We start from the raw sequence: 17,054 nt of genomic DNA, 5'->3' as shown, positions 1-17,054 counted from the left end.
AGAAGATTATCTAAGAAAACAATAAAATCTGGATGAATTGGGAAGTGGGCCAAGGAAAGGCCAATGGAATTTAACTCGGACAAATGCGAGGTGTTGCAGTTTGGTAAGTTAAATCAGGACAGGACTTGCACAGTAGATGGCAGGGCCCTGCAGGGTGTTGTAGAACAGAGACACCTTGGGGTACAGATACATGACTCCCTGAAAGTGGTGACACAGGTAGGTGGGTAGTGAAGGAAGGCAATTGGAACATTTCCTTTCTTTAGTCAGGGCATTGAGTACAGGAATTGGAATGTCATGTTGCAACTGTACAAGTCATTGGTGAGACCACACTTGGAGTACTGTGCACAGTTCTGGTCCCCCACTTATAGGAAAGATGTCATTAAGCTGGAAAAGGTGCAGAAAATATTCACAACAGTATTACTGGGAATGGAGGACTTGAGTTAGAAGGATAGGCTGGGACGTTTTTCCCCTGGAGCATCGGAGGCTGAGAGGTGACCTTGCATTGGTTTTTAAAATCATGAGGGGTGTAGATAAGGTAGATGGTCACAGTTGTTTTCCCAGGGTAGGAGAGTCTAAAACTTAGAGGACTAGATTTAAGGAGGGGTGAAAGATTTAAAGGGGTCCCTCTAGTTTTTCCACACAGAGGGTGGTGGGTACATGGAATGAGCTGCCAGAGAAAGCTGAAAAGGTGGGTACAATTGTAATGTCTACAAAAAAAAAATTAGACAGGTGCATGGATAGAAAAGGTTTCAAGGGATATGGGTCAAATGCAGGCAAATGGGACTAGCTGGGATAGACATTTTGGTCAGCATGGACAAGTTGGGCTGAAGGGCTTGTTTCCATGCTGTATAACTCCATGACTCTAACTTCTTGCACTCTCATTTAACCTTTTTTGTATCCTTGTATCTTTGTATCCTGGTGCACCTCGATTTGTATCCAGCTAATGTGGATGTCACTGACTGTGGTAGCATTTATTGCTCATCCCTAATTACCCCTAAATTGTAGAAACCATGAAGAACCAGCCACATTCCAATAATCCAGTAGTTTAATGGTTACTGTTACCAAAACTGGTGTTGTTTCTTCCACATTCCAGATTTATTTAATTAAATTCTCCAACTATCATGGGTTTCAAACTTATTTCTCTGGATCACGATACAACTGTACTTATCCAGGCAGTCTGAGCATTCACATCTTTCACTGCTGGCACACTATGGGTACAGTGTAACACTATCTTCAAGATTCATCAAGGCTAGTACCATCAAGCAGGACAAGAGCAACGAGTGGTGATCAGAACCATACACAATATTCTAAGTTCGATCTAACCAATGTTTTGTATAATTGCAACATGACTAACTCTTGTACTCATTGCCTTGTCTTATGAAGGCAAACAAACCAAATGCCTTTCATGTTCTGATCCACCTGTGTTGACAATTTCAGAGAGCGATGGAGTTGTACCCCAAGGACTCTCTGTACATCAATGCGCCTAAGGTCCCTGCCATTTACTCTATATGTCCTACCAGAATTTGACCCCCCAAAGTGGATTACCTCACACTTGTCCAGATTAAATTCCATCCGCCATCGCTCCAACCAATTTCCCAGCTGATCTAATGCCCACTCTGATTCCACCTATTTTAGTGCACATGCAAACTTTCTAGATATATCCCTACATTCTCATCCATTACAAACAACAGAAGTCCTAACATCAGTCCCTGTGGTACACCACTTGTTGCAGATTTCCAGTCAGAAGTGGTCATCCACCACTGCCGATTTCGGATCCAGTTCGTCATCACACCTCTGATAACTTGCGCCTTAACCTTCTGGGCCAGCCTACGATGTGAGACCTTGTCAAAAGACTTATTAAAGTCCTTACAGATTACATCTACAGCCCTGCCTTCGTCTCCTTGGTTACCTCCTCAAAAAACATGATCTCCACTGCACTAAACCATGCTGACTCCTCGGAATCAGTCCCTGCCTTTCCAAGTGAAAATAAATCCTATCCCTCAATCTTCAACAACTTCCCTACCACTGATGTAAGGGTCACCGGCTTATAGTTTCCAGGCTGATCCCTTTTTGAACAGGGGGACACCATTAGCTATCCTCCAGTCTTCTGGTACCTTCCCATGGCTAATGAAGATGCAAAAATCTCGGAGGTTCAGCAATGTCCTTCCTTGCTTCCCTTAGCATCTGGGATAGATTCCATCTGCATCTGTGTGGAACTTGTCAGTTTTATCACCTTCGCTACTAATTTCCACACTGCCCTCGAATTTGTTTGGACCATTTCTGACAGTTGACTCCTTTTTCTTGATCTCTGTCATGGAGATCTGATGAAACAAACTATCCACTGATACTTACTGTAAACCCACTGACTCCCACAGCTACCTAGACTTGCACCTTTTTGCACCCTGCCTCTTGTAAGGATGCCATCCCTTTCTCCCAGTTTCTGTTTCAGCTGCATCTGCTCTCAAGATGAGGCCCTCCATTTCAGGACATCTGAAATTCCCTCTGTTTTCAGGAAATGTGGTTTCCCTTCTTCTGTGGTTGATGGAACCCTCTATCGCATTTCCTGCATTTCTCCAACTTCTACTCTCACACCACATCCCTCCAAACAATAGAGATAAAGCTCCCCTGTCATCCTACTAGCATCTGCATTCAGCACATCATATTTCACTGTTTCTACCAGCTGCAATAATTTCCTGCCACTTGCCACATCTCCTCCCCACCCCTTTCCATATGCTGCAGGAACCATTCCCTCCATAACTCTCTGGTCCATTCATGCATCCCCACCCACCCCTCCCAAACCCCTTCCATTGTCTCCTGCAGCCGCTCATCTTCTATCTCAGCACCATTTTCCAGTGCTATCACTTTCATTCTCCTAATTTATAAAGATTGACCACTTTTTTCCACATTTATCTTCCATTTTTCCATAATCTCATCCATTCACTCAGTTTTTCCATATCTGCTGGAAACGCCCTTGCATCCTCATCAGTAATTATCCTGCCTACCTTAGTATCATCAGCAAACTCAGAAGTATGACATTTGGTCTCCTCAGCCAAATGTTGTTATAGATATTTGTATCTCAGCTTTGGATGAGGATCTCAAGCACCCAATCCCTGTGGCACCCCTGATCACAGCCTACCAACCTGAGAAGGATCTGATTATTCCCACTCTTTGTTTTCTATCCAATTACCAGTTCTCTATCCATGTCAGTATGTTATGCCTGATTTCATGTGCTCTAAACTTGTTGATCAACGTCATGTGCGACTTTAACAAAAGTCTTCTGAAAATCCAAATACCATCATGTACCCCTAGACTACAATGGTTTTAAGAAGGTGATTCACCACCACCTTTTCAAAGGCAATTATGGATAGGCAACAAATGCTAGCCTTACCAGTAAGACCCTCATCGTGAAAAATGAGTGAAGAAAAGAAGTCATCTCAATTAGGATATTACAGTCATTAGACTGGAAAAGGTTGAGATAACCCGACACGATATTCTGATCCCCTTTCCATTCCATTAAAAAGATCCAGAAGGTTAAGATGCATGGGAACAATAGTAACTTGGTAGTTTGGACTGAGCATTGGCTTGCCCATTAGAAGGCAGAGGGGTAGTGATGCAATGGTGTTTATTCTGTCTGGAGGTCCGTGACCAGTGGTGTTCTGTTGGGATTGGTGCTGGGGCCTCTGTTGTTTGTGATATATAATGACTTGGATGAAAGTGTAGATGGGTGGGGAAGTAAGTTTGCAGATGACACAGATTGATGGCGTTGTGGAGAGATAAGGCGGAGAAATGGCACATGGAGTTTAACCTGAGCAAGTATGAGGTGTAACACTTGGGACGTCTGAGGTAAGGGGAAAGTATGCATATAATGGTAGGTCCCTTAACACATTGACGTACAGAGGGATCGTGAGATCCAAGTCCATAGCTCCCTGAAATTAGATAGGGTGGCAAAGGAGGAGTATGGCACTCTTGCATTCATTGTTCAGGGAAGTTATGTTGCAGCTAAATAAAACTTCAGTTAGGCTGCACTTGGAGTATCATATGCAGTTCTGGTCGCCCCATTGCAGGAAGGATGTGAAAGCTTTGGAGAGGGTGTAGAAGAGGTTTACCAGGATGCTGCCTGGATTAGACAAACTTGGGCTGTTTTACTTGGAGCGTTGGAGGTAAGGGGAGACCTGATAAAAGATTATGAAAGGCGTAGATAGGGCAGACAGAATCTTTCTCCCAGGGTAGAAATGTCAGTGCATTTAAGGTGAGAGGGGGAAAGTTTAAAGAAGATACGCAGGGCAATTTTGTTTTTAATAGAGTAGTAGGTGCCTGCACCGGGCTGCTGGGGGGAGTAGTGGAAACAGATACAATAGTGGTGTTTAAGAGGCTATTAGATAGACACATGAATATGGAGGGATATGGATCATGTGCAGGCAGAAGAGAATTAGTTGATTTTGGCATTGTTTGGCACAGACATTGTGGGCTGAAGAACCTGTTCCTGTCCTGTACCATTCTGAAAAAAAGGATTGTCATGATACCCTCCCTCCTTTAATTGCTACTTCAGACCCTAATCACTGAAACGTGAATATATACCTTCATTGTGTCCTGACTCGATTATTCAAACAGCTTTACCTTTTGTATACCTCAGAACATTAGGAATGCCGAACCTCCAAAAAACCTTAGCCACTGTATTCTCATCTTCTCTCAGTTTCTCTGTCTCTGCCACATCTGTTCTTAAAATGAGGCTTTCCACTCTGGGGCTTCTGAAATATCATCCTTCAGGAAACGTGGCTTCCCTTCTGCCGTAGTTGATGCACGCATTTCCTGTCTGCTTTCACCTCACCTCTCCCCAGATAGGAGAGAGAGAGTTCCCCTGGTCCTTCCCTTAAACCTCACTATCCTCCAGATCTAGCCTTTCAACCGTCACCACTTCTGCCAGCTCCAATGGGATCCCACTACCAGCTATATCTGCCCATCATATCCCCCCTCCTTCTCACTTCTAGTACCCTGCTTCTGGCTTCTGCTGTCTTCCTTTCCAGTCCTGATGAAGGGTTTCAACCCGAAACATTGACTGTTCATTTCGCTCCATAAGATGCTGCCTGTGTTATGTTTGTTCTTCATCACGAGACAAAGTTGGCGTGGGTTTAACATCTGAACATTTATTAAAACAACAACAGGCTGGTTGCTTTTACCGCTCTTTCCAGCCACTTCCTATTTCCCCCATGTGACCCCTTGCATTGCCTGCTGGGAAATGTAGTTCTTTATTATAACTACATAATAATGCATCTTCCCCCTTTAAAGAAAAAAACAAATACAATACTTTGTCCTTATAAACCTGCCAAGAACCCTTGTCCACTCAGCAGCTTTCAATCAGTCTCTGAGGTGGTTTAATGGTCCTTTTTGGTCTGGGACTTGTTTCTGCAGGTGTGTTGCTTTCATTTGCTGCGTTGGTGTTTTCCTGGGAGCTCTGGTCCACATGTTCACTTTCTCCATATGCTGGCTCCTTTGGTGTACTGACAGGGGACGGGTCACAGCCATGGGTTGGAGCTTGTGGTTGTTGATCCACTCAGTTCCTCCTCAGAGGTGTCCCTCGCTCTGTCTGGATCTGGTATGAATGTGGATTTACTTCCTCTTGCACAACTCCTCGCATGGACCATGTGCCAGAATCATGATCTCGGATCCGCATTTGATCCCCAGGCTTCAGGACTGGTCGGCTTCTCGCTGTCTTGTGATTCCGTTTCTGTTTTTCTTTCCCTTCCTCTTTAGCCTGTTTGACCTTGTGTGCTCCTTCAGGTGTCAACAGGTTTTCATGTATTGGAAGGTTAGTGCGTATGCGTCGACCCATCAGCATTTGAGCTGGTGAAAGGCCATTCTGCAGTGGCGCACTTCTGTAAATCATTAGACTTCTGTGGAAATCCTCTCGTCCATCTTGCACTTTCTTCATGAGACCCTTCACCACCTTAACTGAACTCTCTGCTAGGCCATTAGATTTTGGGTGAAGTGGGCTTGAGGTTATATGTCGAAACCCCCCAAACATTGGCAAAGGATTCAAATTCACAGCTCAAATTGTGGACCACTGTCTGATACTACTTCACATGGAACCCCATGCCTCGCGAACACAGCTTTCAGGAACGTGATAACTGCTTTGCTGGACGTTGATTGCAGTGTCACAACCTCTGGGTAATTGGAAAAGTAGTCTGTTACAACAATATGGCTCTTCCCATTACAGTCAAATAAATCCACTCCAACTTTGAAATACAGCCTGTCTGCTACAGGGTGTAGTGTAAGTGGTTCTGCTTGCTGCTTTGGTCTGTAGGTAAGGCATATTTCGCATGAAGCAGTAGTCCGGCTGATGTCTTGGTTCATTCTTGGCCAGTACATCACTTCACGTGCTCTACATTTACATTTTTCCTCCCCAAGATGCCCTTTGTGTATCTTCTGGAGCATCTCCTGGCGTAGTGACACTGGAATCACAAACCTGTTCCCTTTGAAGATCATATCTTTCACTACTGACAGTTCAGCTCTGCATGCCCAGTAATCCAGAATACACATTGGACGGTCATCCTTTGCTGCTGGCCATCCTTTCCATATTGTATTCTTGAGTACTTTCATTGTTTCATCTGCCTCTGCTGCTTTCCTAATCTGCTCTGTTCTATCCGGAGATACTGGAAGAGAGGTGACTATCGTGTCAATGTAGGCCTGTATATCTGCATTAACCTGTTGGTCAGTTTTTTCTGTCTTGTCGACTGCTCGAGACCAGACCATCAGCAGCAAACATGTATTTTCCCGGTGTGTAGATCATCTTTACATCATATTTCTGCAACCTTATTAACATGAACTGTATCCTCATGGGACAGTCATTCAGTGGTTTGGACATAATTGAGACCAATGGTTTATGGTCTGTCTCCACTTCAATAGCTTGCCTATAGATGTACTGATGGAACCTTTCACATGCATATGTAGTGGCGAGAAGCTCTCTCTCTATCTGTGCATAGTTGGCTTCCGCACTTGCCAAGGCCCTTGATGCATAGGCCACAGGTTGCCATTTGCCATCATGCTGCTGCAGTAGTACTGATCCAAGGCCATGCTGGGACGCATCAGCTGATATCCTGATACACCTTTCTGGATCATAAAACTTCAGCACGGGCTCTTCGGTTAGGACCCTTTTCGATGTCTGGAAACACTCTTCTTACTCATGAGACCAAATCCATTCATTTCGTTGCTCAAGGAGTGACCTAAGTGGTGCTGACACTGTTGACAGTCGAGGGATGAACTTAGCCAGGTAAGTCAAAGTCACCATCCCTAATAAACATCTCATCTCCTCTTTGTTTTGGGGCCTCTCCATGTTTTCAATGGCTGACGTCTTCACTTCCTCTTCAGATATGACATCTCCTAAGAAGGTCAGTGTCTTCACACCAAACTCACATTTCTCTTTAATTTCAAATTGACATTCCTTGTCACGTCAAGCACTTGTCTCAGTCAAGTATCGTGTTCCTCCTTGGTGGACCCCCAGACAATGATGTCATCCATCATGGTCTCGACACCAGGTATGCCCTCAAAAATCATGTGGATGGTTTTATGGTAGACTTCTGGTGCGGACAGGATCCCATATGGCAGCCGAAGATAGCAATATCTTCCATGTGGTGTGTTAAAAGTGCACAGTCTTGAACTTGCCTCATCAAGCTTCATCTGCCAAAATCCAGACGATACGTCGAGCTTGCTAAACCATTTGGCACCTGAAAACCGGGACATGATCTCCTCCCGTGTTGGCAATTTAAAATGCTCTCTCTTGCTTTATTGAGATCTCTTGGGTCCAGACGTATCCGCAATGCTCCATTTTTCTTTTGCACAATGACCAGTGAACTCACGCAATCTGCTGGTTCTTCAATTTTCTGTATGACGTTCATTCGTTCCATGCGTGCTAGTTGTTTAAGTTTATCTCTAAGTTGAAACGGAACTTTCCTGCATGCATGGACAACAGGAGCCACTGTCTCATCTATGTGAATTTTGTGTACACCAGATAAGCATCCGAGCCCCTCAAAGACATCCGCATACTCTTCCATGAGTGTTGTTGTGGTCATCTTTGGTATGTGAAGCTACTATGAAAACTCTTTTCACTAGGTTGAGCTTTTCACATGCACTCAGACCTAATATTGGCTGTACTCTCTTTTCTACAATCAGTAGCTGTGATTTTAAGTGCTGCCCCTTGTGCTTAAAGGTTACCATACAGCCCCCTTTTACTGGAACTTTCTCTCCAGTGTAGCCTGTCACTTTTAACTTCACAGGGTAAATCTTACTCCTTACTATAAGAGTCTTAGAATCATCCATAGATAACAGATTCACCTGAGCTCTGGTGTCAAGCTTGAATGGAATTACTGTCTCATTCATAGTTACTGGAACAATCCATTCTGTTTTACCAGCAGCCACAGTCTGTACAGAATCCACAAAGAATTCCTCCATTTCCTCATCAACTGTGTGCACCTTTCTCTTGTTAGCCGCAGCTTTGCAGCACCTTGCAAAGTGATTCTTCTTCCCACAGCTATTGCAGGACTTCCCATAAGCAGGACACATCTTTGGAATGTGTTTTCCTCCACGTCTGCTGCATTTGTTGTTTGAGTCTTCCTCTTTGATTTGCTGTTGCTTTCGGAAACGCCTTGGGAGCTGCTTCTCCGTTTTCACAGAATGTACTGTTGTGTCTGCTCTGTACAAGCTCCTTAGCTTGTGCTCGTGTGGTTTCTGCTGACCTACACATATTCACCACCTTTTCCAGGGTCAAATCTTTTTCACGCAACAGTCTTTCTCTGAGTCCATTATCTAGAATTCCACAAACTATTCTGTCTTTAACTAGTGAATTTCTCAAATCTCCAAATTCACAAGATTTACTCAGTGTGCGAAGCTCAGCTAAGTATTGGTCGAAGCTAACACCTTGTTTCTGGTCACAGGAAAATAATTTATGTCTCTCAAATGTGATGTTTTTACTTGGGATAAAATACTCCTCAAATTTTTCCATCAAGGTGCCCAGCTCAAAAGCTGTCTCATCAATTTAAAAGCTGTTAATAGATGTCCAAAGCATCTTCGCCAATCACGTGCAGAAAAATAGACGCTTTCAATTTTTCATCATTCCTTCCTGCTCCGCTAGCATCTAAATATATGTTGAATCGCTGTTTGAAGCGTTTCCAGTTATCGGCTACATTGCCAGTAAACTGCATAGGCTTGGGAGGACTTGGCTTATCCATAACGGGAACTCTCGGCCTCTCACCTGAATCTCTCTTGGTAAATCTAGTGACTGATGAATTTCAGGAACAACGTGCTCCCTCGCCACGCCGGCCAGCTTTTTCTCTGTCTTTTTACAGCTTTTTTTTGTACTCAGAGTCTCTTTCTCAATTGCACACAGTATTCATTTACTTTCCTTGTTCAGACCTCACACCAACTTCTGACACCATGTTATGTTTGTTCTTCATCTCGAGACAAACTTGGCGTGGGCTTAACATCTGAACACTTATTAAAACAACAAAACAACAGGCTGCAACAGACAGGCTGGCTGCTTTTTCCTGCTCTTTCCAGCTACTTCCTGCTTCCCTCGTGACCCCTTGCTTTGCCTGCTGGGAGCTGTAGTTCTTTATTATAACTGCATAATAACACAATAACACAGCCCGACCCGCTGAGTTCCTCCAGCGCTTTTTGTGTGTGGTGTTCCAGATTCAAGCACCTGCAGAATCTCTTGTGTCTCACTTCTATATACTGGCTATCCTCCCTCTGCACCCCCAAGTCCTGATGTTAACCTGAAATATCAACCATTCCTTTGCCACCACAGATGATGCCTGACCTGAGTTCTTCCAGCAGTTAGTTTGTGCGCTCCAGGTTCCAGCATCTCCTGTCCCTGTGTCTATATTTTTCCCATTATGCACCACCAGAGGGAGCAATGTTGTCCATCGTTTGGAAATTGCATCTTCTTTGAAAGAGTTTGTTTACACAGAGCAGTTTGAACAATATTGCATTCACAACTTAATCTTGCTTTTTTAGCTCGTTTTTCCACACTGCATGAGACCTTTGAGATCTTTTAAATATGGGAAAGGGTGCATGTAACCCCATGTTGTTGAAAAAGAAGTTGCATGTCACTAAGTCATACAGCATGGAAGCAGGCCCTTCAGCCCAATTCATCTATGCCCAGCAAGCTAGTCCCATTTGCCCATGTTTGGCCCATATCCCTCTAAACCCCTCCAATCACGTACTTATTCAAATGTTTTTTGAATGTTGTTATTGTACCTGCCTCAATCACTTTCCCTGGCAGATCAGGGGTGGTCAGCGCAGCTTTGTTCGTGGGGAATCATGTCTTATCAAAAACTCAACCAAGTTTATGAGGTGACCAAGAAAGTCGATGAGGGCAGGGTGGTGGAAGTGGTTTATATGCTCTTCAGTAAGACCTTTGATAAGGTTACACATGTTAGGCTGCTCTGGAAGGTTAGATCGCATGGAATCCAAGGAGGTCTGGCTAATTGGATACACAACTGGCTTGATGGTAGAAAGCAGAGGGTGATGGGAAAAGGTTCTTTCTGGGAATGGAGGTCAGTGACTAGTGGTGTACCTCAGGTGGGCCCATTGTTGTTTGTCATCTGTATCAATGATTTGGAAAAGCATGTCTTTCCCTCTCGCTGTCTTGGTGAAGCATAATCAAAAAAAGACCCCACCCACCCGGGACATTCTCTCTTCTCTCCTCTTCCATCGGGTAGAAGATACAGGAGCCTGAAGGCACGTACCACCAGACTTAAGGACAGCTTCTACCCCACTGTGATAAGACTATTGAACGGTTCCCTTACACAATGAGATGGACTATGACCTCACGATCTACCTTGTTGTGACCTCGCACCTTATTGCACTGCACTTTCTCTGTAGCTGTGACACTTTACTCTGTACTGTTACTGTTTTTACCTGTACTACATCAATGCACTCTGTACTGACTCAATGTAACTGCACTGTGTAATGAATTGACCTGTACGATCGGTTTGCAAGACAAGCTTTTCATTGTACCTCAGTACAAGTGACAATAATAAACCAATACCAATACAAGGCATGGTTAGTAATTTTGCAGATGACACTAAAATAGGTGGTATAGTGGACAGTGAAGAAGGTTATCAAAAATTATAAGGGGATCTTGATCAGCCGGGCAAGTGGGCTGAGGAATGGCAAATGGAATTTAATTTGGATGAGTACGAGGTGCTGCATTTTGGAAAATCAAATCCGGATAGGACATTAATAGTGAACAGCAGGGCCCTGGGGAGTGTTGTAGAACAGAGGGGCCTTGGAGTACAAGTACATGGTTCCCTGAAAGTGGAGTCACGGGTAGACAGGGTGATGAAGAAGGCTTTTGGCATGCTAGCCTTCATAAGCCAGGGTATTGTGGATAAAAGTTGACAGGTTGTACAGCGGTTGTACGGGACACTGCTGAGGCCACATTTCCAGTATTGTTTTCAGTTTTGGTCACCCTGCTCTTGGAAAGATGTTACCAAACTGGAAAGAGTGCATAAAAGATTTACAAGGATGTTGCCAGCACTTGAGTTATAGGGAGAGGTTGGACAGCATTAGGGTTATGGTTAGGAACTTGAGGGGCAATTTTTTTTTCACACAATGGGTGGTATCTCTATGGAATGAGCTGCCAGAGGACGTGGTTGAGGCAGGTACAGCAACAACTTTTAAGAGACTGTTAGACAGGTACACGGAAAAATTCACAAGGTTATGGGCCAAACCCTAGCAAATGGGACGAGATTGCATGGGGCATCTTGGTCAGAATGGACCAGTTGGGCTGAAGGGCCTGTTTCCATGCTGTATAACTCTATGACTAATTCCATATATGCACCACCACTGCATGAAGAAGTTGCCCCTCAGATCCCTTTTAAACCTTTCACCTCTCATCTGTAACCTATACCCTCTAGTTTTTAGTTCCCCTTCCCTGGGAAGAAGAGTATCTACATTTCCCTATCACTGAGCAGACGCCAGTGCGCGGGCGCGGGAAGCAGCGGCGGCAGGAAGAGAGCAGAGAGTCACCTGACCCGGTGAGTTTTTTTTCTCTGTCTCCTTGTTTTGGGGTCTTTAACCATAAAAGAGAGGAGGGTCTAGCAGAGCGGCTATCATTGGAGCGGGCTGGAGTCAGAGTGGGAAATTAGCAGCTTTGACTCAAGAGGCTTCAATGAGAAGAGGCCGAGGCAAAAGAACTGGTAAGAAGGGTAGGTTTGTCCTTTTATTATTGCTGCTTTGGTCTTAGATTCCCTTAGTGCAGTGTAGCTAGGATGGCAGATACGGCAGTGGGATGCTCCTCCTGTGGGATGTGGAATTCAAGGAACTTGATGGTCTCCCTGAAGACTGCACCTACGGGAAGTGCAGCCAACCTCAGCTCCTGAAAAACCAGATTAAGGAGCTGGAGCTGGAGTTGGATGAACTAAGGATCATCTGGGAGGCTGAGTGAATCATAGACAGGACTTTTCAGCAGGTGGTTACACCCAGAGGGCAGGATTCAGGTAGTGGATGGGTGAGCACCGAAAGAGGTAGAGGGAAAAAGAAGTCAGTGCAGGGTCCCCATGTGGCCATTCCTCTCAGCAACAAGTATACCCCTTTGGATACTGCTGAGGGGGATGACCTATCTGGGAAAGGCAGCAGGCAGCAGCAGTCAGGCCAGTAGCACTGTGGTTGGCTCTGAGGCTCAGAAGGGAAGGGTGAAGTCAGGCAGAGCGATAATCATAGGGGACTCGATAGTTAGGGGGACAGACAGGAGATACTGCAGCCACCGAAGAGACACCAGGATGGTGTGTTGCCTCCCGGGTGCTAGGGTCCTGGATGTCTCTGAGATGTTGCAGAATATCCTCAGAGGTCATGGTGCATATTGGTACCAATGACATAGGTAGGAGAGGGGTAGAGGTCCTGCACAATGAGTATAGGGAGTTATGAAGGAGGCTGAAGAGCAGGACCACCAAGATAGTAATCTCTGGATCACTCCCGGTGCCACGAGCTGGTGAAGAAAAGAACAGGATGATAGCACAGACAAATGAGTGGCTGGAGAGATGGGGCAGGGTTTCAAGTTCTTGGATCATTGGAACCTTTCCTGGGGAAGGGGTGACCTGTACAAGAGGGACGGGTTGCACCTGAACTGGAGGGGAACCAATATCCTGGCAGGGAGGTTTGCTAATGCTACTGGGGAAGGTTTAAACTAGCTTTGCAGGAGGATGGGAACCAGAACAATGGGTCAGAAAGTGAGGCAACAGGCAGGGGGGCTCATGTCAGGGAATGTAATATTAGGCAGATTCCTAATAACAGATGTGATCGGACGAATGGTTTGGTGTTTGTACTTTAATGCTTGGAGTATTATGGGCAAGAGTGATGAACTTAGAGCATAGATCAGTACATGGAACTATGATATTGTAGCCATTATAGAGACTTGGTAGAGAGAAGGACAGGAATGGGTGATCGATGTACCAGGGTTTCGAAGTTTTAGGAAGAATAGAGAGGGGGGTAAAAGAGGTGGAGGAGTTGCGATACTAAGTAGAGATAATATATCAGCTGCACTCCAGGGAGACATAACAGAGGCTCGGATACAGAGTCTACATGGGTAGAACTTAGGAATAGGAAGGGTGCAATCACTCTCTTGGGGGTGCACTATAGACCTCCCAATAGTCACCGGGACATTGAGGAACGGATATGCAAACAGATTAGGGAAATGTGTAAAAATTACAGAGTTGTGGTCATGGGAGACTTCAACTTCCATAATATAAATTGGGACCTTTTTAGTGCAAGAGGGTTAGATGGGGCAGAATTTGTCAGGTGTATCCAGAAAGGGTTCTTAAATCAATATGTTGACAGTCCAACAAGGGGAGAGGCTATTCTGGACCTGGTGTTGGGGAATGACCCTGGCCAGGTGACTCACCTATCAGTGGGTGAGCAATTGGGGAACAGTGACCACAGCTCAATAACTTTCAGGACAGCTGTAGATAAGGACAGGTATGGGGCTAGCGGGAGGGTTTTAAATTGGAGCTGGGCTAATTATGAAGGCATAAGGCAGGAACTAGGCAGAGTAAACTGGGAACACCTTTTTGCTGGCAAGTCCCGAACATGTGGAAAATTTTTAAGGATCAAATACATGGGGTACAGGATAAATATGTCCCGATTAGAAGGAAGGACATGAATGGAAAAATAAAGGAACCTGGAACCTTGGATGTCCAGAAAAGTGATGAACTTAGTCAAGAAGAAAAAGGACAAGTATATAAAGTCTCGGAAGTTAGGATCAGATAGAGCACGTGAGGGCTATAAAGAAGCTAGAAATGAACTCCAGAAAAGAATTAGGAAAGCCAGGAAGGGACCATGAAATGTCCTTAGCAAGTAGGATTAACGAGAATCCAAAGGCATTCTCTACTCACGTAAGGAAGGGATAACAAGGGTAAAGAAGGGAATCTATGTTTGGATGTGGGTGAGGTTCTGAATGAGTATTTCTCTTCAGTATTTACCCAGGAAAGGGACATGCAAGACGCAGAAATTGGAACTGAGGGCTTAAACATGTTAGGGCATTTCGAGGTCAAGGAGGAGGTAGTGTTAGGTCTCCTAAACGATATTAAGGTGGATAAGTCCCCAGGGCATGATGAGATATATCTCAGGTTACTGAGGGAGGCGAGAGAGGAAATTGCTGGGGCCTTAACCAGAATCTTTGTGTCCTCTTTGACCACGGGTGAGGTCCCAGAGGACTGGTGAGTGGCTAATGTTGTTCCTCTATTTAAGAAAGAAACAAGGGAAAATCCAGGGAACTATTGACCAGTAAGTCTCATGTCAGTTGTAGGGAAATTGCTGGAGAAAATTCTTAGAGATAGGATAATACAAGCATCTGAAATCCAATGGCCATAAGGGAAACCGAGCATGGCTTTGTGTGGGGCAAAGTCGTGTTTTATTAACCTGGGTGAGTTTTTTGACAAGGTGACAAGAGAGATTGATGAAGGTAGAGCTGTCAATGCCATCTGTATGGACTTCAGTAAGGCATTTGACAAGGTCCCACATAATAGGTTAATCAAGAATGTTCGGATGCATGGGGTCAGTGGAGAATTGGCTGTGTGGATCCAGAACTGGCTTGCCCATAGAAGACAGAGGGTGGTGGTTGAAGGGACTTATTTGGGCTGGAGGCCTATGAGTAGCGGTGTTCCGTAGGGATCTGTGCTGGGACCTTTGCTGTTTGTGATGTACATAGATGACCTGCATGAGTATGTTGATGGATGTTAGTGAGTTTGCAGACGATACCAAGATTGGTGGAGTTGTGAATAGTGTAGAAGACTGGCGACGGATACAGCGTGATATAGATCAGCTGCAGATGTGGGCAGAGAAATGGCAGATGGAGTTTAACCAGGATAATGTGAGGTGTTGCACCTTGGTGGGACTAATGTCAAGAGGCAGTACACTCTCTTAAGGGAAGGACCCTTAACAGTGTTAAAGAGCAGAGAGGCCTCGGGGTGCAAGTCCATGACTCGTTGAAAGTGGCAACGCAGGTAGACAGGGTGGTTAAGAAGGCTTATAGAATGCTTGCATTTAGTAATTGGGGTATTGAGTATAGGAGTGAAGAAGTTATGATGCATCTCTATAGAGCTCTGGTTAGGCCGCATTTAGAGTACCGCGTGCAATTCTGGTCACCTCACTATAGACAAGATTATTTATTAGTCACATGTACACTGAAACACACAGTGAAATGCATCTTTTGCGTAGAGAGTTCTCGGGGCAGCATGCAAGTGTCGCCAGTCTTCCAGCGCCAGCATAGCATGCCCACAGCTCCTAACCTGTACATCTCTGGAATGTGGGAGGAAACTGGAGCACCCGGAGGAAACCCACGCAGACATGGGGAGAACGTACAAACTCCTTACAGATAGCAGCAGGAATTGAACCTGGGTCGCTAGTGCTGTAATAGCATTACGCTAACCGCTACACTACCGTGCTGCCCTAAAGAAAAATCTGTGTGCAATATTGGACGTGGTTTCTCCCTGTCAGCTCTCAGCGGCTTGGGATTTCACAGTCCGAATGGAGTTCTCCGGGAATTTCCCCTCACTGTTCAAAATTCACTGTCATCAACGTAGAGATGCCGGAGATTGAACCCAGGACCTCATACATGCGAAGCATGCGCTTTCTCACTGAGCTACATCCCCGATGTGGGATGTCGAGGCTTTAGAGAAGGTACAGAGGAGGTTTACTAGTATGCTGTCTGGATTAGAGGACATATGCCATCAGGAGAGGCTGGACAAACTTGGGCTTTTCTCTGGAGCGGCGGATACTGAGGGGTGATCTGCTGGAGGTGTATAAAATTATGACGGGCAAAGATAGGGTGGACAAGCAATGTCTTTTTCCCATTATTGAGCTATCCAATACCAGAGGCCATGCATTTAAGGTGAGAAGGGTAGGTTCAGAACAGACATGAGGGTTAAGTTTTTTATGTAGAGAGTGGTGGATGCCTGGAACGCGTTGCCTGATAGGGTGGTGGAGGCAAATTGGGGGCTTTTAAGAGAGGATTGGATGACCACGAATGAGAGGGAAATAGAGGGATATGGGCATTCTGTAGATAGGAGGGATTAGCGATGTCGGCACAACACTGTGGGCTGAAGGGCCTGTTCTGTATTGTGCTGTTCTACGTTCTATACCCCTCATGATTTTAAATACCTCTACAAGGTCACCCCTCAATCTCCTACACTCCGAGGAATAAAGTCCAAGTCTGCCCAACCTCCTCCTTGGGTCCTGGCAACATTCTCGTAAATCTTCTCTGCATTCAGTTTAATGATGTCTTTCCTATAACAGGGCAATCAAAATTGTACACAAAACTCCCAAGTGCAGTCTCACCAGTGTCTTGTACAACTGCAACGTAACATCCCAGATCCTGTGCTTAATAACTCACTGCTGAAGACCAGCGTGTCAAATGCCTTCTTCACCACCCCGTCCACCTGTGATGCTGCTGACAGTAAACCATTGAATTGTACCTTGAGGTCCCTCTGTTCTGTAACTCCCCCATTCACTGTATAAATCTTTCCCTGGTTTGCAACACTTGAAATTATCTAAACGTTGAC

This window comes from Pristis pectinata, chromosome 23, assembly GCF_009764475.1.
Source record: "Pristis pectinata isolate sPriPec2 chromosome 23, sPriPec2.1.pri, whole genome shotgun sequence".
In the NCBI taxonomy this organism is placed as follows: Eukaryota; Metazoa; Chordata; class Chondrichthyes; order Rhinopristiformes; family Pristidae; genus Pristis; species Pristis pectinata.
Note: the sequence above shows the minus strand (reverse complement) of the source record.